The 24,993-nt window shown below is 46.4% G+C and overlaps 2 long non-coding RNA genes across 3 annotated transcripts in view; one reads left to right on the top strand and one right to left on the bottom strand.

The window, feature by feature from the left end:
• Positions 1 to 425: 425 nt before the first annotated feature.
• LOC139074822 (uncharacterized) overlaps positions 426 to 24,993 on the bottom strand; it is a 40,930-nt gene continuing 16,362 nt past the window's right edge. Inside the window, exon 2 of the long non-coding RNA XR_011524668.1 lies at positions 426 to 881. This is a non-coding gene — a long non-coding RNA (uncharacterized lncRNA). The remainder of the gene's footprint in view (positions 882 to 24,993) is intronic.
• On the top strand, positions 16,262 to 22,514 carry LOC139074818 (uncharacterized). Of its 2 annotated transcripts, XR_011524664.1 has the most exons (3): positions 16,262 to 16,588; positions 19,408 to 19,905; positions 20,909 to 22,514. It is a non-coding gene; the product is annotated as an uncharacterized lncRNA (long non-coding RNA). The 2 variants fall into 2 exon arrangements; XR_011524663.1 differs by lacking the exon at positions 20,909 to 22,514 and having other exon boundaries at positions 19,408 to 20,905.

Genomic DNA, 24,993 nt, shown 5'->3' with positions numbered 1-24,993 from the left:
ACCGTTTTCAGAGCATCAGAGCATCAGCGCCTGGGGAGGAGCTGGTGGCTCCAGCTTAACATTTAGGAAGTTTCAATTAAGGATAATTTTGTTACTCGATGATTTCGAATCAGTAGGATTTCAGCATTTTTTTTTTTTTTAGGGGATATGTATGAACTTGAAAGAAGTGCTCAAGTGGCTTTCTCTGTTCTCATCAAGCCAGTTTAGATTCCAGAATCACGTAACTCCTACTCACTCAGGTTGTTATTCTGATAATGGGGGAAGGAGGAGGTGGAGGAAGAGGAGGAGGACAGGATGAAAAGAAGAGGGAAAGAAAGAAAGAAAGGAGGAAGGAGGGAGAGAAGGAAGGAAAGAAAAAGGCAGAGTAAAACTGCTCTTTATTTAAGGGAAGCACGCCAACCCTGGTCCCTGGTTGGAAAGAATCGTTTGTTTAAAAGAATTTTTATTTTTTAAAATAGTGATTCAGTGCCAGGCAGCCCCCAAGTGTTGGACTTTATAAATATGCTTTTCTAACTGGGAAGAATGATGCTGGCTCGCTCCACGTCATTACTGCCGGCCTGTGCCAAAACCAGAGCCGAGGACGTAAGTGTCACCTGAGAGACGACCGGTGCTTATGGAAGGAGACAGTCACAGCGGGGCGTGTGTTAGTTACCTGTGGCTGCTGTAACAGTATACCTCAAATCAACAGAAATGTGTTCTCTCGTGGTTCTGGAGGCTGGAAGTCTGAAATCAAGGTGTCGCAGGGCCACGTTCCCTCTGAAGGCTCCAGGGGAGGATACTGCCTGCTTCTCCAAGCTTCTGGTGACTCCCAGTGTCCCTTGACATTCCTTGGCTTGTGGATGCATCACTCCAGCCTCTGCCTCGATCTTCACACGGCCTTCCTATAAGGACACTCATCATTAGGCTTAGGGTCCACCCTAATCCAGTATGACCTCATCTCAATTTAAAACATTACCTCTGCAAAGATCTTATTTCCAAATAAGGTCACGTTCTGAGGTTCTGGGTAGACATGAATTTTGAAGGGACGCTATCTGACCCGTACGGAGGGGAAGGCAGGTGACAGAGTGGCAGGACGGCCCAGCAGGGCGATGGGATACCTGAGTTCTGCTCCTGCCTGAGCATCCTCCGGGGCCCTCCGTCTCTATGTTCATAAAAGAAGGTGCCATCAGAGCCTTTACTGAATTTTTTCTTTAATTCTAGGGTGGCGGAAAACTGACTGAGGATACACGAAATGGGGCCAACGAGGAGAAGTGGCTAGAATTCCTCTCTCCTTGAATACTCAAACTTTGGGTCAAGGTCCCAAGTTTCGGACTCTCCGGATTGGTCCCTCAGGCCCCTTAGGTACGTCCTTGCCTCTCTGCTTCCATCCCCTTGCATTTGAAACCGAGCTAATAACTTGGAACGTCCTCACAGGAATATTGTAAAGAAGTGGTATTTAAAAGAAAATGATTCTCCAGCTTGTTGCAAATAGGAGGTGCTACAGGAATATTAACTAGGAGGTGACCTGCCGAGGTTCCTCAGATTCTAAATCTGGAGAGAAGGGGGGGGGGGGTGGGCGGGGCAGAAGGAGCTATTTTTAATTCCTCGCCAAGAAATGATTTTTTAAAAAAATCCACACTAATATTATGAGCTCAGCCTGTTCCAACAATGAATTCTGTTTCCGTAATTGTCCTGTCCGCGGTTATGCTGGTGGAGAGAAGAGCAAGAATCAGGGTGATTTCCATCTAAATCTGCCTGTGTTTCCAGGTGGCAGAGGGGGTGGGGATGCTGCAGGAGCCCCCAGAGAATCCTGAGGGAGAGGGATGATGGCTCCCCCTGATACCAAGCCATATGACTAAGAATTAATATTTAACAGTAAGTAAGTGGCAAGGCCCTCAGTTAGCACACATTATCTAAGGTCAGGAACAGAAGAAATGCGTTTATTTATTGATTTGCTTTGTCCACTCTCATCCCCATTTGTGCCTCTCTGTGCATGAGAATCAATATTGCCTACAATGTCCAGATGTTTTTAAAGGTCTCCTGGACGCGACCATAAAGACAGGCAGCTCTCTGCTTCCCGGGCCCCCTGCCGCTGGGGAGAGCATGACGGCAAGAAAGTCGCTTATTCAGCGAGAGTGCTCAGTCTCCTTCTGCCACCAGGCCTGCTACACGATAATTCACTACTGTTCCAAGAGGACGGCCGTACCAATTCAGCGCGCAGTTTCTCATCGGTTTTTATTTTTTCAGAATGTTTGAAACACAGACAAGAGCAAAGAGCAACAGAATAAATTCCCCAGGTGCCCACCGCCCAAAATGGACAAGTGCCAACATTTTCTGCCTTTTGGGTCTTTTTTAATATAAAATGAAGAAAACGTCTCAATCCCACTGGCAGGGTCTTCCGTCGCTCCTCTCTTAAACACGGGTCTTCAGGCTGGCGTCATAAGTGCTGTTACCCTCCTCTACGTGAATCCGTGAACAATCCATAATACTGTTGTTGGGGCTGCTTTAAGGTTTCTAGAACTTGCTTTCTGTCAACCGACACTACATTTTTGATAATTACCCATGTCAGTCTATATACATCTAGATTATTCATTGCACTTGCTCATGGAAGTCTGTCAAATGAACACTCCATGCCTTATTCATCTTCCTGTTGGTGGACATTTAGGCTATTTCTCTTTTACAAGCAACGAATATTCTTTTCACGCCTTCTGGTGTACACATACGTGTGCAATTCCTGACTCACGTGTATGCGAATTTTCAGCCACCAACTTGCTCCCCAGAAAGGCGGGATCGATTTGCACTCCCCCTAACAGTTCGCAAGAGTTACTTTCCCTCCCATTCTCCCCAACATTTAACGTTGCCTGACTTTTCTTCCTTATTTTAAACAATCTGATGGATGGGGTAGGGGAAGAGTACCGCACGATTGCTTTCATGTCGTTATTCTTGGGCTCTCTCTGTTGGACGTCCTGAAACGCAGCCAAGGGAGCAGAAGCCAGAGCAGGAAGCAGATTTAGGAAATCTGAGACTGGAAAGTCTACCAGGTTCCAAGGGGCGGCTCTCCGGAGACCTCGCCAGCAAGACTGCCGTGCCCCCCATCCCACCCGCCATTTCAGGAAAGCGGAGTAACCAGGTAAGTATTTTGAGGACGAGCTGTCGAGTAGGCAAGATCAGGGTCCGCATGTTGGCTCTAGACTTTCTTTGGACAACTGACTTCACTCTCCGAGCCTCAGTTTCCCCAACTGTCAGAGGTGGACCACAATTCTCACCCTGTGGGTCCTGCAAAGGCCGAAGGAAGCAATATTTGCAGAGGGCTTAACACATCTCTTGGCATATAGCATTCAGAAAAGCTTACCTGTTATTATTAATAATCAATAGTACATTGAAAGGGTTGAGGCTCAGGGCCGGCCCAGTGGCACAGCACTAAGTGTGCATGTTCCACTTCGGCAGCCCAGGGTTCACCGGTTCGGATCCCAGGTGTGGACATGGCGCCACATGGCAAGCCATGCTGTGGTAGGCGTCCCACATATAAAGTGGAGGAAGATGGGCATGGATGTTAGCTCAGGGCCAGTCTTCCTCAGCAAAAAGAGGAGGATTGGCAGCAGTTAGCTCAGGGCTAATCTTCCTCAAAAAAAAAAGAAAGAAAGAAAGTGTTGAGGCTGGCTCTGGTGGCACTGCCAGGGTTTCTTTCCTGCCTTGGCCACTCACTTGCCATGTGTCTGTGTTGAATCCCTTGTAAAATGGGAGTACTGTTCACATCAATTGTGAAGATCAAGTGAGGTCATTCATTAGTGCATAGCACACAGTAAGTGCTCAATAAACGATTGCACGTATTTCTGACAGCAAGTTAGTGAGAGCAGAGCTAGCCTGTGATCTGTGCAGAATCTGTTCAGGAACCTTGACCTGGAAGGTCACCAAACGGCAAATGTTTCATAGTGTAACGCAGCTCATTTAAAGTCTTCCAGATGAGGAGAGCTCTGTTCTCGAGACTGTCAACCTTGGCAACCGGATGATGGTGGGCGTGCACGTTGGGGAGGGCCCAGTGGTCCTTCTACTGGCTGCCTGGTTCTGTGGCATGATGGCAGGTCTGGCCTCCAAAGGCCTGGGCAGGTTTTGGGCAGAGGGAAGAGAGGAAGCTGAGCCAACCGAGGGCAGCGCCTCATGCAGAAGCTCCTCATGCCCGGGCCCAGGAGGCAAGCACTACGGACTGGCCCCGGAATAGAAATGCTGGTGGGAAGCGACATCAATTCTCTCCTTTTCTGAGATTTCGCCTGCTAGCATTCTGAGTGATAATGAATCACTCATTTCTGACACGGTTTATTTTTCCAAGAAGCATCCAGCCATCTCATTTCAAACATAATTGAAATGGGGAAAAAAATGCTGTGATGTTTATTATTAATTAAACAGGATTACAGGACCAACTAGGTAGAAATGGGCAGAGGGAAGCAGACATCATTCCAAACGTATCACACCCAGCTCCAGACCTTCCTGGGAGGGGCTTCCAGATGAGATGCCTTTTGTCATAAATCCAAATCTTTATTCACGCCTATCTGCATGTTGATGCTGGAATTAGATGCTCTGTGTGTGCGGATGTTGGAATATTTATTGATAGTTAAAATTTCATGTTCCCTGGATTGATGTTTGTGCATAAGGACAAATGACTAGTGTCTTGCAGGTAGTTGGAACAGGTGTAGAGTAAAGATTATTTAACACCAACTTCTGCTTTCTGTCTTCAGATTCTCCAGGAAACGAGGAATCAAATCTCCAGGGACGATCCAGGTGGGAAATGGAAATAAATGATAAACATATAAATAAGTCAGTTCTGTTTCCTATTGGTTGGGAGCAGCCTTTCTCTTTTATGATCTTGTTACTGTTCCAAATTTATGAATTCTAAAAAATTTAGAGACGATTTGAAATATTTAAATGCGTTTTAAAGACTCTGTAGGAAACGGAGCTACAGCCTGACAACCGCCGAAGTGTCTTTCACAAGCCTGTGCTCACTCGGGGAGGGCGTTTGCTGAGTGGTGCCCGAGTCCCATCGGTGCGATGCTTGGGCTGCATAAAGGGCTGCAGCTGGAGACAGGGATGGAGGACCCAGAGTTAGGCTTGGGGATCCCACCCAGAGCACTGTCCTTGGAGTATGGACAGCAAAGATCCTCAAAGAGTGTGTCTGCAAGATCCCTAGATGGCTGATGCCCACCCTGTTCGTACCAAAAATGTGCCCAGCACAGTGTCTTGCTCATAGCTCATAACCGGATGACTCAGTCCTTGGTCCTCCCAGGAGTGGCATACCGAGAGTGGGAGCCATGACCCCCACGGGCCACACTCAGGGGTGCGTCATCTGTAGAGAATTTTAAAACAATAATAGGGGCTGGCCCTGTGGCCGAGTGGTTAAGTTTGTACGCTCTGCTTCGGCGGCCCAGGGTTTCGCCGGTTGGGATCCTGGGCACGGACATGGCACCATTCATCAGGCCACGCTGAGGCAGCGTCCCACATAGCACAACCAGAGACACTCACAACTACAATATGCAACTATGTACCGGGGGCCTTTGGGGAGAAAAAGAAGAAAAGAAGAATAATAAATAAAACGAAAGGATAATGCAAGAGAACAATGATTTCTGCATGATTATTATAAAAAATAATTTTGTCTGTAAAGGAGAGGGGTATTTAAAAGGATGGGCTTCAGGCATCTGTTGTGCTTGGCGCACCTCTGCCTCCCAGCAGACTTGAACTACCACCAGTGGCTGGGTACCTGCTGTGAATTTCTGTCCTATAAGCATTTACCTGGGTCAGAACCCTGAGGCCTCAGCAGAGACCACAATAGACATTTCTAAATAGTGAATCCTACAGTTAATTATTTAAGTATAAATGTCATCAGTGCCATGAAAGAGAATACTGTAGGAAATGACCATATTAGTAGTCTATTGCAGTATCACAAATTACCACAAAACGTAGTGCCTCAAAACAATAAACGTTTAGTATCTCCATTTCTGTGGGTCAAGAATTTGTGCATGGCTCAGCTGAGTGGTTCTGGCTGAATCTTTCTTGAGGTTGCAGACAGGAAGCAGACTGGTGCTGTGTCATCTGAAGGCTCGACTGGGGCACTGGAATCCACATCTAAACTCGCTCACTAGCTGTTGACCAGAGGCCTCAGGTCCTCACCATGTAGGCCCAAGCAGAGGCCTGCTGAGTATCCTCACAACATGGTGGCTGGCTTCCCCAGAGCAGGTGATCCAAGAGAGAAAACAAGAAGGAAGCCACAGGGCTTTTTATGACTTAGTCTCAGAAGTCACACATCGCCACTTCTGTCATATTCTATTCATCAGAAGTGAGTCACTAAGTCCAGTCTACTCTCAAAGGGAGGGGAATCACGCCCCATATCGGAGGGAGGAGCACTGAAGAATTTGTGGGCTCATTTTAAAAGCCCCGCACCAACTCTGGAGTGTGAATGGGAACTATCTAGGTAAAGAAAGAGGCAGGAGCATCCTGGGGAGAGGAAACAGTGGGTGCAAACGCCATGGAGCGGGAAGGAGCAGAGTGGCTGGAGAGCAAAGAGGAAAGTGGCTCCAGACCAGGAAGGGGAGCCAGGCAGGGTGGGATCACACTCTGCTAAGGATTTGGGGTTTTATCCTAATAGTGAGCAAAGGGTGTACAGCAGGGGATTGACACGTTCCAATTTGTATTTTTTAAGAATCTCTATGGTAACCACATGGAGACTAAGTCAGAGGAGTCAGGAATCGATGGGAGATGGATCCATTAGAAGGCGGGTACCATAACCCACGTTGAAGGAACGATGGCTTGGCCAGGGAGTGGCGGGGGATAGAAAGAGCTGACTGGGCTCGAAAGGTATTTACTGATGGGTTGTGAGGGGTTGAGAGAGGGAAAGGGCAGAGCCGACACTGAGGTTCTGGCTTGTGCGGTTGGCTGAGGAGGCAGTGGCTGGTGCCATCCACTCTGACAGGGAAACCCTGGAGGAAGAGGAGCCGTTACAGGAGGAAGGTCATGAGCTGAGTTTTAACCCACTTAGTCTGTGAGCCCTGCCAGATCTCCAAATGGCGCCATCAATCAGAGAGCTGGCTATACAAGGCAGGAGTTCAGGTTTGGGAATATCCATCTGGCCATAGGTTTAGCCTTGTAGGGAGAGAAGGAAGGCAATTACTTCCGAGAAGGGAGGAAATAAGATAGAAGATGGCATCTGAACCCCTTTCTCTCAGCTAAATTCTTGTCTGCTTTTACGATTTGATTAGCTAGACAAGAAAGTTACTTGTTTTGCTTGAGCTACTTAGAGTTGGGGTTGGGTTTCTGTCACTTGCATCCGAAACGTTCTGACAAATAGACAAGAGCACTTGCGAAGGGTTTTTGCTTCTCAGAACAATAAACTCATCTTTCCTCCCACTTGGAAAGAAGATGAGAAAGTATTTAATTTGTATGCAAAGGGAGATGGATGGTGACCTCCTGCTTATCAAAAGCAGCTTGTCCTCTTTTCAGAAAACAGAAACTTATATTCTACTTCATACAAATGCTGCAGTGCAGGATGGCAGCCCGAGGCAAATATTTCTTTCTTCTTTTTTTTCTTTTTGCCGATTGTTAAGCAAGACCTCACTTGCTGTATAAATGCTTCTGTAACCTTTGACACAACTGCTTCAGATCTTTCCTCCTGGGTGAAACTTTCGGTGGAAGGGGCTGGACAGAGAAGTTTAATTAGAAAGCCAATCACCCACCCATGGGTGATCAAAATGCAGAGTGTGCGGGTCCCTCCTGGCTGGCATTCTAGCAAGAGCAAGTGATGGAAGCCAAATGTGAGTGGCCGAACGTGTCAATATCAGGTACCCGGTCAACATGTCATCCTGGGAGGTCATGACCCTGCGTTCCTTTCTTAGAAGAACACAAATTATCAAAGACCTGACATGTTGGAACGGAAGGAAGGAGGCTAGACAGTATGACACTGAGTGTCGCTTTGGACATCACAGTGATACTCCTAGGAATAATGATGGATGCGGCATTTATCACCTACAAAATGTTTTCACGTCTATTGCTCACAAAGCCCTTCCTCTTAGAGCAATTCCCAATCCTTATGGGACCCAACTTCTAAATGAGCCCTCAGGTCCAGAAATCCTTAGTCCTTCGGACCCATCTGCATCATTTTTAGAGTTTAACATATCCTGAAAGAAAGTGGCAATGTCTCTTGTATTTTCAATGGCTGCATAGCAAATCATGGTGGCTTAAAACGATAACCATTCGATATCTTGCAGTTTCTAGGGATCAGGAATTTGGGAGCAGCTCAGTTGGGCGGTTCTGGCTCAGGGCATCTCTCTCTCTCTCTCTTTTTTTTTTTTAAAGATTTTATTTTTTTCCTTTTTCTCTCCAAAGCCCCCCGGTACATGGTTGTATATTCTTTGTTGTGGATCCTTCTAGTTGTGGCATGTGGGACGCTGCCTCAGCGTGGTTTGATGAGCAGTGCCATGTCCGCGCCCAGGATTCGAACCAACAAAACACTGGGCCGCCTGCAGTGGAGTGCTCGAATTTAACCACTCGGCCACGGGGCCAGCCCCTGGTTCAGGGCATCTCTTGAGTTTGCGGTGAGATGTTGCCTGGGGCTTCAGGCATCTGAAGGCTTGAGACTCCCCTTCTGAAATGGCTCACTCTGTAGGGCTGCTTGAGTGATCTCGCAACATGGCAGCTGGCTTCTGCCAGAGTAACTGATCCAAGAGAGAGCGCAAGGCAGAAGTCGCAACACCTTTTGTGACCTCGTCTCAGAAACCACACACCATCATTTCTGCCAGATGCTGTTCATCAGAATGAGTCACTAAGTCCGGACCACAGAAAAAAGGAGGAGAGTTAGGCTTCACATTTGAAGGGAGGAGTATCAGATCATTTGTGGACGTATTTTAAAACCAAATCTGTTGAAGCCAAAAAGCTGGGAGAAGAGACAGCAAATCGGTGCAACCATTCATTGAGCAGAGACTAGGGAACCCGACTCTGCCACACACGTGTTATTCTGCAATGAGCATTTTTTATCAGTCAGGGTGCTAGCAGGAAACAGATGGCACTCTCAGATGGTGAACCACCTCAATACTCACAGGAAAAGCAATTGACAAAATCCAACACCCATTCATGAATAAAAAACATCAACAAACTAGGAATGTAAGGGAATTTCCTCAGCCTGATGAAGGGCATTGACAAAAACCCACAGCTAACATCATACTTAATGGAGAAAGACTGAACATTTTCCCCAAACTGGAAACCAGACTGGAAACCAACAAGGCAAAGACATCCGCTCTCTCCACTTCTAGAGAGCATCGTGCTGAAGAGTCTAGCCAGCGAAATAAGGTCAACAAAAAAAAATTAAAGGCACCCAGATTGGAAAGAAAGAAGTAAAACTTTTTATTCACAAATGATATCATCATATATGTAGAAAATCCTAAGGAATTCACACCAAAAAAATCCTCCTGGAACTAACAAATTTAGTAAGTTTGCAGGATAAAAGATCAATATACAAAAATAAATTGTATTTTTCCATATTAGTAGTGGATAATTTGAGAATGACATTCTTTTAAAGTTCTTTTGCAATAATATCAAAAAGAATAAAACATTTTGGAATGAATTGAAAAAAAATTGTAAGATTTGTACACCGAAGGCTATCAAACATCACTGAGAAAAGTTAAAGAAGATGTAAATAAGTGGAGGCATATTCCATGCTCATCAATTGGAAGATTTAATATTGTTAGGATGGCGATATCCCAAAATCGATTTATAGATTCAATGCAATACTAATTAAAATCCCAGCAGGATTTTTTGAAGAAACTGACAAGCTGGTCCTAAAACATGTACGGAATTGCAAAATGCCCAGAATTGCCAAAATAAGTTTGAAAAGGGAAGACAAAGTTGGAGGACCTATACTACCAACTGCAAAACTGACTGCAAAGCTACAATATTTGAGACAGTGTGATACTGGAGGAAGGGGCAGCATATTGAGCAATGGAACAGAAGCGAGACCTCCAAAATAAGCCCTTACATTTGTGGTCAATTGATTCTTGACAAAGATGCCAAGGCAATTCAATCGGGGAAAGGATGGTCTTTTCAAAAAGGGTGTTGTAACAACTAGATATTCGTACACAAAAAAATGAGCTTAGGCCTTTAGTATATAAAACTGAACTAGTATGAATCATAGACCTAAACGTAAGAACTACAACTATAAAACTTCCAGGAGAAAATCTTCAAGAATTCGGGTTAGGCAAAGAGTTCTTAGACTTGACACCAAAAGCATGAGATAACTGATAAATTGGACATCATTAAAATAAAAAACTTTAACACTTCAAAAGACACCGTTAAGAAAATGGAAAGGTAAGCCATCGTCTGGAAGAAAGTGTTTTCCAATCACATATCTGATGAAGAACTTGTATCCATAATATACAAAGAACACTTGCAACTCAATAAGAAGAAGACAATTTAACCAAATTAAAAATGAGCATAAGACTTGATGGACATGACGCTAAAGACGGCACACAAATAACTCATAAGCACATAAAAAGGCACTCAACATTATTAGTCACTAGGGAGACACAAATTGAAACCATAATGAGATACGACTACACACCTAATAAATGGCTGTAGTTTTAAAAAATCAGACCATATCAAGTAGAGACGAGGATGTGCAGAGGTTGGAATTCTCATTCATCGCTGGTGAAAATGTAAAATGACACAGTAGCTTTGCCAAACAGTTGGACAGTTTCTTCAAAAGTTTATCATAAACTTACCATACAACCCAGCAAGTCCCCTCCTTGGAATCTGCCCAAGAGAGCAGAAAGCATAGGTCGACACAAAGCCTCGTAAGCAAATTTTCATGACAGCTTTATTAACAATAGCCCCAAACTGCAAACAGCTCAAATATACATCAACTGGCGAGCAGATAAACCAAATATGGTGCATCTATACAGTAGACTACTATGCAGAATAAAAAGGAACAAAATACTAACACATGCCCACAACATGGATGAACCTCAACAACCTGAGGCTAAGTGAAAGAAGCCAGACATAAGACTATCTCTTGTATGGTTCCATTTATACGAAACGTCCAGAAAAGGCAATTTCTCGATATTGCCGGGAGCGGCTGCAAATAGGCTGGAGTGAATTTTGGGGCGGGTAATGGAAATGTTCTGAAACAGGACAGCGGTGATAGCTGCATAATGCTATCAAATTACTAAGGATCATTGAATTGTACACTTGCAATGGGTGAACTTTATGGTATGCAAATGACACCTTAATAAAGCTATAAAAGAGAAGAGAAAAGAGGAGTCAGAGGAGAAGGGAGGCCTGGCGATGTAGTCCCTAGAAATGAGTTTTGGGGCAGAGAGGAGGTTGGAGAAGGGCGAAGAGTCCATCTGGAGGGGCAGACATTGAAAATCCAGTTCAATGAGTGACTCCTCCTCCCCAGCATCTTTTCTCCACTCTTGGTGACAGCACTCCACTTTTCCTTGGGCGAACCACTCCTCCAGCTCTCTGGGGCCACCACTCCTGCCTGCAGGGAGGAGCAGGTGACCAGGGCCTGGCCAACCACCGGCGATCCTAAGGGTGTGACGAGAATTCCTGGGAAGTCATTGCTGTTGGTTGCTAAGCAGATCAAGCATAAGGCTGACGCTTTTAGAGAAACCTCTGCCCACCATGAGGGAGTGCCTGCCTGGAAAGAAGCCATCACAGAGGAACGTAGAACTGAGAGATGGGGAAAAGGAGAGAAAGACACTATGTCTTGAGGTTCAGCTCCTCCTGGTCCTTTCAGATGAGTCAACAAACTCCTCTCGTGATTACATCAGGGTAGGTTGGGTTTCTGTCACTTGTAACCAAAAGTCTTAACTCCCACACTTTTTCTACTGCATCGAAGCTTGCTGCTCTGTGCTCTCACTCCTCCTCCTTTATCTTCCCCTCGCTTCCTCTGCCATTTTCCCTTCCCTTGTTCACTCTCACCTCCCACCATTAGGCTTCTAACTGCAGTGGGTGAAGCGGAACCAGCCACTCACCACCCACTGTTTACCAGCAGCTTCAACTTGTTGGACAGGTGACTTCCTTCTCCAAGCCCCTGTCACCTCATCTATAAATCTGGGGCAATAATATTGACTTATGGGTTTGCCAGAAGGATTAAATGAGGCACCATATGCCAAGCATCTGTCACATAGTAGGTTTCCAACAAATGTAACTATTATCACTAATCCTTATTATCTTGGCATTAGCTGGCCCAAGAGGCGGCATGCGGTACTAGGATGGTTGCAAAGCTATGTATACAGTCAGCCCTTGTGTGTCATGTCGTGGTGAAGAAGTCAGAGTTGACTCTCAGGCACCACACCACCCCTGGGATGGCCAGTATCACTGGTCCACGTCTCCCTAAAGGTGGAAGACGTTGGAGAGCAATTAACTAGAGCTGAGAACAATGAGGCTTAGAATTGTCCGCAATAAGCAGGATCCCTCCCGATTGTGGTCTATCTAATGCTTCCCAAACTCGAACGTGCGCACAGATCCACTGAGAACCACTTATGCACCAGGTGATCCTGGCAATTCAGGAGGTCTGGCATGGGGCCTGAGATTGTTTTTCTAGCTGGTCCCAGGTGATTGCTGCTGGTCCACGGACCACACGTTGAGTAGCAAGGATTCCAAAGCCCTGGGTTTCATGTTTGCCTGCACATTGCAATCACCTGGGGGAATTTTAAACAATACAGATGCCCGGGTTCCACCCCAAGAGGTTCTCATTTAATTGGTCTTGGGTGTGGCTGGGGCATTCGCATTCATCAAAGCTCCCCAAGGAATCCTGAGGGGCTGCGGGGAGCTGAGAACCATTGTCCTAAATGCACCCTGGTCTCTCCCTACGTGTCCTCAGGCTGGAGGATTTGCTTCAAACACCAGAGAGGGAAGTTGACTTTTTTTATCCTTCTGTAAGTACCTCCCCCCAAGAAGGAAATAAGTGATTCACAGCTTGAACCCTGGCACACTGAAATATCAACAGAGACAACGAATGAAAGTCGAAAGGAAAGATGTGTAAACCCTTTAACCTAATTAAGATGCCTCGGTGATCCTGGGGGAGGGGAGCTGTGAGTTCCGAGCTTCGTTCAGGGAGCAGAGCAGTGACATTTTCTCCTAGGGAAAGGAAAGCATCTCCCCAAATCGTGACCTTGGTGACCCTTCAGATATTTTCGGGGAGTCTTGAATGTTAATGTATGCGCTCGAGAAATGTTCCGTTCCTGGAGAAATGTTATCCCTGGTCCTTTCAGCTTGGAGTTGCCGCTTGTCTCCACTTCTGAGCTTCTGACTCAGGCCTTGTGGCTTTACCTCCCGAAACTCTAGAAACTCAGCCTTGATCTTGAGAGCTGGGAGCAGAGAGGGTCATGCCGGGCCCCAGTCCTTGCCGTAGGCGGAGTGGTGTCAGCCCCAACACGGAAGCCACTTCAACCACACTCAGCCAGCACCCTGGATGTCAGCTGGAACCCAGAGAACGTAGGGTGAGCGGCCAGCGATGGAAATGAGAGCTCGGAACCCCTTGCAAGAAGAAGCACAAAATGCTCATACTTTGTTTTTGTATTTTTAGTAAAATTTTCCCACATTGAATACTTTCTATTGTGGTAAAATATACATGGCATCAATGTCACCATTTTGACCTTTTTTTTTTTTTGAGGAAGATTAGACCTGAGCTAACATCTACTGCCAATCCTCCTCTTTTTGCTGAGGAAGATTGGCCCTGAGCTAACATCCATGCCCATCTTCCTCTATTTTTTTTAATATGTGGAATGACTGCCACAGCATGGCTTGATAAGCAGTGCGTAGGTCTGCACCCAGGATCAGAACCCATAAACCCCGGGCTGCTGAAGTGGAATATGCAAACTTACCTGCTGTGCCACCAGGCTGGCCCCCCAGTTGGACCATTTTTAAGTGTACAGTTCAGGAGCACTAAGTTCTTGGGCAACCATCTGCACCATCCACCTGCAGAACTCTTTCCATCTTCCCAAACTAAAACTCTGTCCCCATTAAACTTGCACTCCACCCCACCCCCAGCCCCTGGCACCCACCCTTCCACTTTCAGTCTCTGTGCATTTGGCGACCTTAGGTCCTCACATGAGTGGAAGCACACCATCTTTGTCCTTTTGTAACTGGCTTATTTCACTTAGCATAATATCCTCGAGGGTCAACCATGTTGTCGCACGTGCCAGAATTTCCTTTCTCTCTAAGGGGGAGCACTGGTTTCGGAGCCTGTTTGAATTCCAGACTTGAGGTAGATGCTCCACCTCTCTAGGCCTCGGTTTTCTCATCTGTAAAGTGGATCATCATGTCCAGCAACAGCCTGTTAGGGGTTGTGTTCACCTGTATGTAGCAGAAGTCCAACTGCAGGGGCTTCAGCAAAGAGGGCGCCTTTCTCTCCACTTCAACATTTAACAAGACATCTGCAGGAGGCAGCCCAGGGCTAGGAAATTGTTCCACGATATCCTCAGTGTCCTAAACTTGTTCTTTGTGCTCCGTCACTCTTAGCGGGTGACTTTCATCTTCATGATCATGAGATAGTTGCTCTTCCACAGCTCCCTGTCCATGTTATGGGCAGGAAAAAGGGGAAAGAAGCAACATGCATTAATAAAAACAAACACACACCTTTCAGGCGTGATCATTGAAAATTGTGAAACAGTTGGAAACAGAAGCAATAGGTCCTGTGAAATGAGACAGGCAAACAATGTAAGAAGTAACACCTCTTACATTACCAGCCTCCTTTGCAGCCAGGAGCGGTCATGTGACACATTCTGGCCAATGAGATGTGAGAGGAAGTCTGTCTGAGACTTCTGGGAAAACGTCACCTTCTTAATATGGGCACCACCCCTTCCTTTTCGTTGTTTGTTTTTATTAATGCACGTGTTAAAAATTTAGTGCCTTGCCACGCTAACCAAAATCAGGGTTCTAGGTAGTAAGGAACGAGGAGGGGAATGCATGAGAGGTAAGTCATAGTGATCAACCACTTCACAAGTTGTCCCAGGGATTCAATATTGGTATGCAAAGCATCTGAAATAGTGCCGGCACGCAGGAGGCACTCAGCCAAGGAGCGTGTCCATGATGATGATGATGATGGTGATGATAAAGGATGTGGACAAAAACATTCTCAGCAGAATAAGATTTTTCCTAAAGACTTGGTTAACCAGATTCGTTGGGAAAACAATAGCAGCCAATAAATAGCTGGCATTTGTTGAGCGCTCATTGTGTACCCGGCGCTTTGCAGGCATTATCTTCCTGAATCCTCAGGACTCTCCCACGAGCACCTGATTTCCATTTAGGCATATTTTTGGGGGTCAACTCCACTTCTGCTCCAGAAAAGGGAGGTGCCTCAGGCCCAATCTGAGCAATTAATCTGATCCCCTGGACTCTCGTTGGTCCAGATGTGGTCACATCACCCAAATCAGCCCACGAACCCTGGGGACAGTTATAATGAGGGGTCCTCACTCTTCTGTGAGGGGATCCAGAAGGGACACTTGCCTTCTCTCCATGAGGACGTTTCCAGCTCCGGGACTAGCTGGCAGCCATGTTATTATGTCATGATGAGGCTGACACTGCCCAGAAATGGACATAAACAAGGTACCATCTCAGTTTGAGGTGAACTTGACATTCATGGCACCTCTATGCATCCCAAATGGTGCAAATTGTTACTAGGATCAGCCCCATTTTACAGACCGGAAAACTGAGGCTCAAAGAGGTCAGGGCCACACAACGAAGAAGTGGAAGAGCGGAGATTGGACCCCACACAGTAGGACATCAACCATTAGAACATAATCACTCTGTTGTACCAAAATAGTGTGCTTTTTGGTGGAGGTTTCGAGTCCCCCCCCCATCCCAATAACCCTGGCATTTCCATCTTTCTTCCTGAGCCCCCCTCCTCTAGGATCACTGACATCTTCCATGCCAAGTTCAGCTCCCCCCAGCATTCATGCAGGCAGTAAGGGAGTCTGGAGTCTTGCTTCTGTATTTCCAAAAGCTTAATGGAAAGGACCTGTACATTTACAGAGAGTGACAGCTTTCAGGATAATTCGAATATGGAGCGTCACTGGAATCATATCCATTCCATGGGGAAACCCTGGTTAGCTCCATAACAGTAGAATGTTCCTTTCCTATTGTATGTCTTTGACTAATAATTTTTTTAATGAATGCATTATTTCTTAATAAATGCAGCTTAGTAAACAAAGCCTTTCAAAGTGCAAGATGTATGAGGAACACAACAAAGGGAGCCTTTGTCTTCTCCGTTCCTAAGTGTGGGCATCACCACTCCCAGAATGCCTCTGTCCTCCTTAGCTCCAGGCTTGTGTGACTGTTCAACAAGGTCGGGAGACTTCTCACCATCCCAGGTCACCCAAGACCCAGAGCTGAGCGAAAAGCAGCCCTTATTCTTTATAAGGAAAATGTCCGTGGGACTCTTCCCGCTAAAATGAAAAGGGAAAAGTTCACATGCGATGAAACTAGTTCCCAAGATCTTGTTTAAATGTTGTTTAAAAAATATTCGGCAGGAAGCGATGCCAGCGGCTTCTGAAATAGAGTGTTCTGCGAGGTTTCTGTCGGTGGTTTGAGGAAGTTGCCTGGGAGAGCCCCCGTTGCCAGGGTGACGGTAAGGAGGTTCATTACATGTAAATTCCGGGAAAAGAGGAGGCAGCGAGAGTGAGTTCTCTCAAAAAGGGAAGCATTCGGAAGAGATGGGGAAGAAGTCTGGCAGAGAAACTTTGTGACTAGAGAAGGACAGCCCCTGCTCAGGCTTTGAGCTCAGGGGAGAGAGAAATGAGGAAGAAATACTCTCTCTGTCTCTCTCTCACTCCCTCTCTCCGTCTCTAGGGAAGTAGTAAATCCTATTCTAAGCTTTTCTTCTCATAAATCAAGGGACCAGGCAGAGTTGCCAGATAGAGCAAATACAAAAAATTATGCTAAAAAAATGTGTTGTTTATCTGAAATCCAAATTTAACCTGAAAACCCTCAGTGCAGGGGGCTATGGCCTGCCCCTGCCTTCTTTGCGACAGCACCAACACCCCACCTCGGGTTCCAGCATTAGCTCCCCAAATCTCTGTGGGGGTAAATGTGTGTGTGTGTGTGTGTGTGTGCATGCATGTGTGCTTGGGACATGATAGAACGTGAAACTGAGTAAGCAGTACATGAAATCAGCCTTATAAATTTTAAGCGTAGCGTGATTCTATTTATTCTGTGGCTCAGTATAAATCACATTTTAAGAAATCAAGATAGGCACTAAAGAATAACCATAAGCCTGGGACCCCATCGCCCGAGGAGGTTTACCATTGCCAGATCTCAGTGCAGCAACTGTAGATGACCACGCTTCCCCCAACCCTCCATTCTCACGTCCTGCCCCCACTCCCACCCACACACAGGCGTTTCTCCACCGTAAGCCCCTGGCTTGAAGCAGACGGTGATTCCTGCCCCTGGGCTGATTTCCTGCTGACAGCCCTGTCCCTGAGCCCATCCACCTGTGGCTGCGCTGCCACACCTGACTTCTGACACTCAGCCCAGTGGGACTTGAATGAAGATAGAGATGGCCCCAGCCCTGCAGGCCAGGGTCCCAGCCAAGGCTACAGGACATGGTGGAATTGGGTTTACACAGAAGACATGCCTCCACCCCACCTTTTCCGCTCCACACCGCTTCCTCGAGCCACCAAATTGTCTTTGCAAACACAACAGTTGTTTGGTTGGCCTGGGGCGTATCTTTATCCATCCTCTATTGTTGAGTATTTAGATGGTGTCCAACTTTGTAAGGGCTTTGATCTTAAAGTCTTAAAGGGAAAGAGGAAGGAAGTTATAATAGCTACAAATTTATGAGCTATGTGCCCAAGTTTTATGTGTCTTCTTGACTTGGCATGTTTGGAGATGAACTATACAGTTTTCATCAAAAGATACATTTTAATGGGCTATTAATGGAAAGTCCACAGTTCTGGTCTGGAACTTAAAAAAAAAAATGTGAAGGGAGGGCACATCGCAAAACCATCTGAATAGAAACGTTGCCAATACACAGAGGGATGTGACAGAGAATAAGATTCCCAAGTGCTGCCTTTGCAAACGTGAAGTTATGAAGGGATAAGAGTAGAGGGAGAACATCCTAGAAAAAGCGGTACCTTCCTGGGTCAAAGGTGGCCCAGTAATCTGTTCTGAATCTACCTGGGGTTTCTCCATCTAAGTCCCCTTCACGGTTTAGGGAAAGGCAAGAGGAGCCCACCTGGTTGGGTGGGTGGGTGGCACTGGGGAGAAAGAGAGTGCTGTGGCTTAGCCAAACCAGGTGGGGAGTTGATCTGTATCAATAACAGATCAAGACAAAAGCCGGAGTCCTATCAAAGCATCAAATCCGAAGGGCAAGGTGAAGCTGGGAACAGAAAAATAATCTATGGATGATCAACGAGCTCAGATGCTGAGAGGACTCAAAACAAGATGGCGGGCAGGGTGAGGTGCTGGGTGAGGTACGTGGTTCAGAACGAGTAGTCAGTGAACAGGGAGAGAATTCTGGAGTTCCTTTTAAATGGAGAGGGTGTTGTCCAGCATGCAGGGGTGGGTGTGACGCTAAAAGGAATCTTGCAAGGCTGGCCACCTGTCATATCGCTCTTCAACTCTGGACGTTTCATCCATCAATCTCCTTTCTTTGTCCATTTCTCATTTCATACCACACTTAGATTGTCAACGAGCTGCCAGCTGCTGCCCTGCCCACATTCCTACCACCACCACCTTTAGCCTCACTCAGCTCTCTAGTATAGAACGAGAGAGTCACTTCCTTACGTTGAGAAAGGCATATCCTCCAGAGAGAGGGGCTCCCCTCCCCCTCCACCCCTTCTGAATAATAAATCCAGAAGATAAAAATTAAAACCATCAAAATAAAGTCACTTGCTGACAAGCTATGGCTTGGGAAAACTAAATGTTTGTGGATAGAAGGGCGCAGGAGAAATCCATTTGGGGAAATTATTTCTAAAGTTTGCCGTCTACCTACAGCCTTAAAGTTTTTCTTTTCTCAAATTACAGGAAAAGATCAACCGTGGTGAGGGAAAAATTTCTTCTGGAGAAGTCGTGAAAAATGTCTTTGCTCCGACACGAAGCAACAGAATTTTGTCTGATTTTCCTGGTGGGCACGTTGAGGAAGATGGGGCAGAGATAAAGAGTGATGGTGATGGCAGTTTGTGTTGCTGACACATAGTCCTAAAGATGATAATCAGCTCAGCAGGGAGGGCTGGAGGAAAGAAGGATACGAGGGCAGAATGAACACGTATGATCTATAAATAGGACACAGGCCTGAGAAGCAGCTGATCTTATCTGGAGACAGTCTTACCTCTGTTGTCTCATTGATTCTCCCCACGTTAATGGTGTTGCTGGAGCTTACTATTAATCTAATGCCTGTGCCTTGGAATAATAATGCTCCTCTCCTGCCCTGTCTCTCTCATTTGACAGACAGCTCAGATTCATCAGAGAGATGGCCCGAGAGCTGCAGGAGTCACGAAGAAACAGAAATCAATAGAGGACGTCACGTGAAGGAAGCCGCAAATCTACGATAGGAGGCACCGTGTTACCTCTGAACTCTGAAGTCTGTCCCGGTGCCCCAGCACCAGAGTTCTCTGAGGACACACTGAGACACTGGGCCCTGGAAACGTACGCATCTGCTTTGAAAATTAACGCTGCTAAGAGGGCAGCCGGAGAGGATGCAGTGTCAGGGGTGCCCTCTGGAGCCGAGCACGTGGGTAGCCCCGGTCCTGGGCTCCTCAATGGGGCAGACTTCAGTGTGAAGCCACATCTCCAAGCTGTTAACCAGCGCCCAGCAGACAGGGCTGCACACCCCGTCTCAATCAGCAGGCTGGAGAGCGACTATTTAAGCCAAGAAGGGCAAAAATAAGCAGGTGCAGACGTATGCCTGAGGTCTGAGGCCACAGAGCTTTGGAAGCAGGCTTCAAGGTACCTGGGGCGGTAACTAATGCCAGCCGGGGGGCTCGCCCCCGTTCCTCCATTCCTCATTGCCAGTCACGGCCCTGCCTTGTCCCCGGGACAGTTGGGTGAGAGTATTTCGGTGTGACTGACGGACAGGAGAGCCACTCAAAGCTGTGTCTTGTTCCCATACTTCAGCGAGCTCCCCAAGAACAGGATGAAGGCGTTGTTTTCCAAAGGTACAGCTGTGCCAGCTCTGCTCCAAACTGTTGGCCCAGCACCAATGCCTTCATGCTGGCTCATCCCGTTCCTATTTGTAGCAGCAGTAATAACACCAAATAATAGTTAACATCCCGACTGCTTACTGCGGGCTGACAACAAGCCCAAGAGATCTCACTGAATTTTCACAACAACCCCGTGAACTAGGATCTATTTTGGCCCCATTTTAGAGATGAGGCGCTTGAGGCTCAGAGAGCCCACACGCCCAGATTCAAACCCAGCCTCCCTGAAGCCACACTAGTGCTCTTACCCACTGGGCTTGGCTGCCACCTCCCCACAAGTTGGTGAGATCCACGTCCTAACCCTGGGCACCCTCCCATCACTGCCCTACACCCACAAAGCTGCCAGATTTGCCTGTGAGGCCGACATTGTCGGGACTCCACTCATGTTCTCTCAGAACCCTTTGCCGTGACATGCACACAAGCTCCCATGGCTCTTTTGATCCCAATAGCCAGCACCTGGGTCTCTTTGTGGGAGACTGTCTGGTGCGCACTTCCCTGCCCGAATGGAGAGCCAGCGGTGCCTGGGGACTTTTGTCCCCACCCTGCCCCAGCAGCTCTTAGGCAATGACTGATGCATGTGCGGACATACATTCTCTAACTCCCACAGATTGGGACACTCTGAGCTGTGACCAGCACTGTCTCCAGAGATCCCCAGTGCAATTGAGGCAAAATGACTTTATCAGTTCCCTATTGCCGTGTAAACAAATTAATTCCAAATTTGCGACTTAAAATAAACATTTATCATCTCACAGTTTCTAGGGGTCAGGAATTTGGATGTGGCCTAGCTGGGTGCTCCTGGCTCAGGTCTCTCCTGAGGTTGCAGTCAAGACATCAGCCAGAGCTGCGGCATCTGAAGGCTCGACTGGGGCTGGAGGCTCTGCTTCTGAAGATGGCTCCCTCACATGGCTGGCAAGTTGGTGCTGACTGTTGGCTGGAGGCCTCAGTGTCTCCCACGTGGGCCTCTCCACAGACTGCTTGAGTGTCCTCGCATCATGGCGGCTGGTGATCCAAGACAGCAAGGGAGACATGCGATGTCTCACTGGCTGGGGTCCTACTCATTAGAACCACCCCCTAGAACCAACAATATTCTCTATTGAGCACTTGGCATACCTCACTCCATTTATCTTAACTCCCAAATAATCCTTTAAAGCAACTGTTATTATCTCCTTTTCCAGGAGAGGAAACTGAGATTTAGAGAAATTGCACAAGTGTACATTCCCAGCATCAGAGCCAGTGTCTGCAAGGTCCATCATGTCGTCAGTTGTTCCTTCAACATTCTTTCCACTTGCTGCCACTCTGTACCCGCAGGTCTGACCCTCCCAAAGACAGGAATGGACCTGAGGTTGACCACATCTCCTTGGGCTGCTGGCCACTCTCTCACCCTGTGGTCTGGGTCCACTCCCGCTGCTGGCCTGCTGCTGACTTCCTGTCCCTCCACACCCACAGTGGAAATCTCCAGCATGGGTCTGGCCTTCCTGCCTGAACCAGCCCAGAGTTGTGGTCACTCTGGTCAGGACACATAGATCTCAGTGATTAACCCCTACCCTCTGCCACATTGCCACTCAGCCCCATCACCTTTGTTTCAGGGAGTCCACATGTCCCTCATGTCACCAGGCGCCCAACCTGGCTGCCACAGACGGAATGGCCTCGTCTTGGTCAAAAGGTTTTGCTTCCCCTGAAAATTGTGCTTGAGCCTAAGCACACTGGTGCTGGGTTTTCCTCGAGGACAAGGTATGATGGAAGTCGGGGCACAGTGCAACGCAGTGGGCTCTTTTCAGGGGAATAAACTAGGCAGGTCCTGGGGCCATAATCTTAGCTCTTTCAAATAGGGCAAGTCCTCCCCTGGGAAAGATGGGTGTTTAGGCAAACCAGTCCTGGGGCCGTGGAACCTTCTTGCTTATAAAACACAAAGCTCCCAGGGTAGCACCTCACTCATTAGCTAGTCGTTCTGCATAAATTCGCCTTTTAAATTCAAAAGGGCAAACTCCTCGGACATACCATAAAGCCAAGTTCAGTTTTAAAGAAAGACTCAAGAAAATATCAAATAGGTTTTTTTTTTAACTTTGTATCAAAGATATATATGTATATATATTCTGGATGTGTCCTCAATATATCTTCACTATATATTGAACTTCAAATCTGAAGTTCAATAAATTTTCACAAACTGAGCTCGCCCGTATAATCAGCATCCACACCAAGAAAAAGAACATTTCAGCTCCCCAGAAATCTCCTCATTTTTCCTCCCAGTCACTGGCCCTCCATTCGCCTGATACTGTAAATTAGTCAAGCAGGGGTCATGTGGATGTCATTCTTTAATTGAACTATAATTAACACAATAAAATGCATAGATCTTAGGCATTCAGTTCAATGAGGTTTTTTTCTTTTCTTTTTTGAGGAAGATTGGCCCTGAGCTAACATCCGTGCCCATCCTCCTCTACTTTACATGTGGGATGCTGCCTCAGCATGGCTTGATGAGTGGTGTGTAGGTCTGTGCCTGGGATCCAAACCAGAGAACCTTGGGCTGCCTAAGTGGAGTGCGCGAAGTTAACCACTGTGCCACCGGGCTGGCCCCTCAATGAGTTTTGACAATTGCATACACTCAGGTAACTACCATTCAAAACAAAATATAGACCAGCTCTGTCCAGTAGTAATATAGAGAGCCACACATGTCATTTTAAATTTTCTAGCAGCCATATTAGGAAAAGTAAGAAGACACAAGTGAAATTAATTTTAATACCATACGTTTAGCCCAGGGTATTTAAAACATTATCATTTCAACATGTAATGAAAATTATAAGAAATTTTACTTTTTTTAATCAGTGACAAGTCTTTGAAACTTGGTGGATATTTTTTACTTAGAGCACCTCTCAATTCGGATGCCAACTTTTTAACGGTTAGTGTGAAATAATGTCCTACCAAAACAATAGAGTTGTGTTTAAGGGAAAAATATTTTGCACTGCTTCAGTTTTTAAGCTAAAATGAAATAAAATGAAACAAAATTAAAACTTCATTTCCTCAGTTCCGCTAGCCACAATTCAAGTCACATTTCATGTGGCTTGTGGCCCCCATATTGGACAGTGAGGATTAAAACATTTCTATCGGTCCAGAAAGTTCCCTCTTCCCTTTTTCCACTCAATTTTCTTCCTCCACATCCAGGCAACCACTTTCTGATTTCTCTCCTCATAGATTATTTCATTTGTTCTTGAGTTTCATATAAATGGGGTTATATGGTAAACGCTGTTTTGGGTCCCTGCTTATTTTGCTCAGCATAATCGTTTTTCAGAACCATCCAATACCACTACATACCGATTAGAATGGCCCAAATCCAGAACACTGACAACGTCAAATGCTGGCAAGGACGTGGAGCGACAGGAACTCTCACACGTTCCTGGTGGGGATGCAAAATGGTATAACCCCTTTGGAAGAGTTTAGAAGACAAAACTAGACATACTCTTCCCATACGACCCGGTGATTGAGCTCCTTGACATTTATCCAAAATAGTTGAAAACTTATGTCCTCGTGCAAACCTGCACACAGATGTTCACAGCAGCTTTATTCATCATTGCCAAGCAGCCAAGTGATCCTTCAGTAACTAAACAGATCAATAAACTGTGGCACATCCAGATAGTGGAATAGCATTCGGCGCTAAAAAGAAGTAAGTTCTCAAGCCGTGAAAAGACATAGCGGAAACTGAAATGCATACCACTAAGTGAAGAAAGTCAATCTGAGAAGGCTACATACTATATGATTCCAACAATATGACCTTCTGGAAAAGCCAAAACTATGGAGACAGCAAAAACGTAAGTAGTTGCCAGGGGTCCGGTTGGGAGGGCAGAGACAAGAACTGAATAGGCAGAGTGCAAAGGATTCTTAGGGCAATGAAAATACAGTCATGCGTGGCTTAACGATGAGGCTATGTTCTGAGAAATGTGTTGTTAGGCGAATTTGTGGTTGCACAAACATCCTGGAGTGTACTTGCACAAACCTGGATGGTATAGCCTGCTACACACCTAGGCTGTGTGGTACGAATCTTATGGGACCACTGTCACGTACGTGGCCCATCATTGACTGAAACATCCTGAGGCATGACTGTAATCTGTTTGACATTATAACGATAGATACACGTTATACATTTGTTCAAACCAACAAGCCCGGTGGCATAGTGGTTAAGTTCACACGCTCCACTTCCACAGCCCAGGGTTTGCAGCTTCTGATCCCAGGCGCAGACCTACACACCACTCATCAAGCCATGCTGTGGCAGCATTCCACATACAAAGTGGAAGAAGATTGGCACAGATGTTAGCTCAGGGCAAATCCTCCTCTCAGGAAAAAAAAAAAAAAAACGAACAGAATACACACCACCAAGAGTGCACCCTAATGCCAACTTAGACATTAAGTGATTGGATGTGTCAATGTAGGTTTATCCTTGATATAAAAAAGGTACCATTCTGGTAAGCCATGTTGATAATGGGGGAGGCTATGCATATGTGTGGGCAGGGGGTATACGGGAAACCTCTGTACCTTCCTCTCAATTTTATTGTCAACCTGAAACTGCTGTCAAAAATAGTCTTTAATTAGGGCCAGCCCCGTGGCTGAGTGGTTAAGTTTGCACGCTCCACTTCGGCGGCCCAGGGTTTCACCAGTTTGGATCCTGGGTGCAGACATGGCACCGCTCATCAGGCCATGCTGAGGCAGCATCCCACATAGCACAACCAGAAGGACCTACAGCTAGAATACACAACTACGTACTGGGGGGCTATGGGGAGAAGAAGAAGGGAAAAAAAAAAAAGATTGGCAACAGATGTTAGCTCATGTGCCAATCTTAGGAAAAAACGTC

The sequence above is a fragment of the Equus przewalskii genome, chromosome 12, assembly GCF_037783145.1.
Source record: "Equus przewalskii isolate Varuska chromosome 12, EquPr2, whole genome shotgun sequence".
Taxonomy (NCBI): Eukaryota; Metazoa; Chordata; class Mammalia; order Perissodactyla; family Equidae; genus Equus; species Equus przewalskii.
Note: the sequence above shows the minus strand (reverse complement) of the source record. Positions and strands in the feature narration are given on the sequence as shown.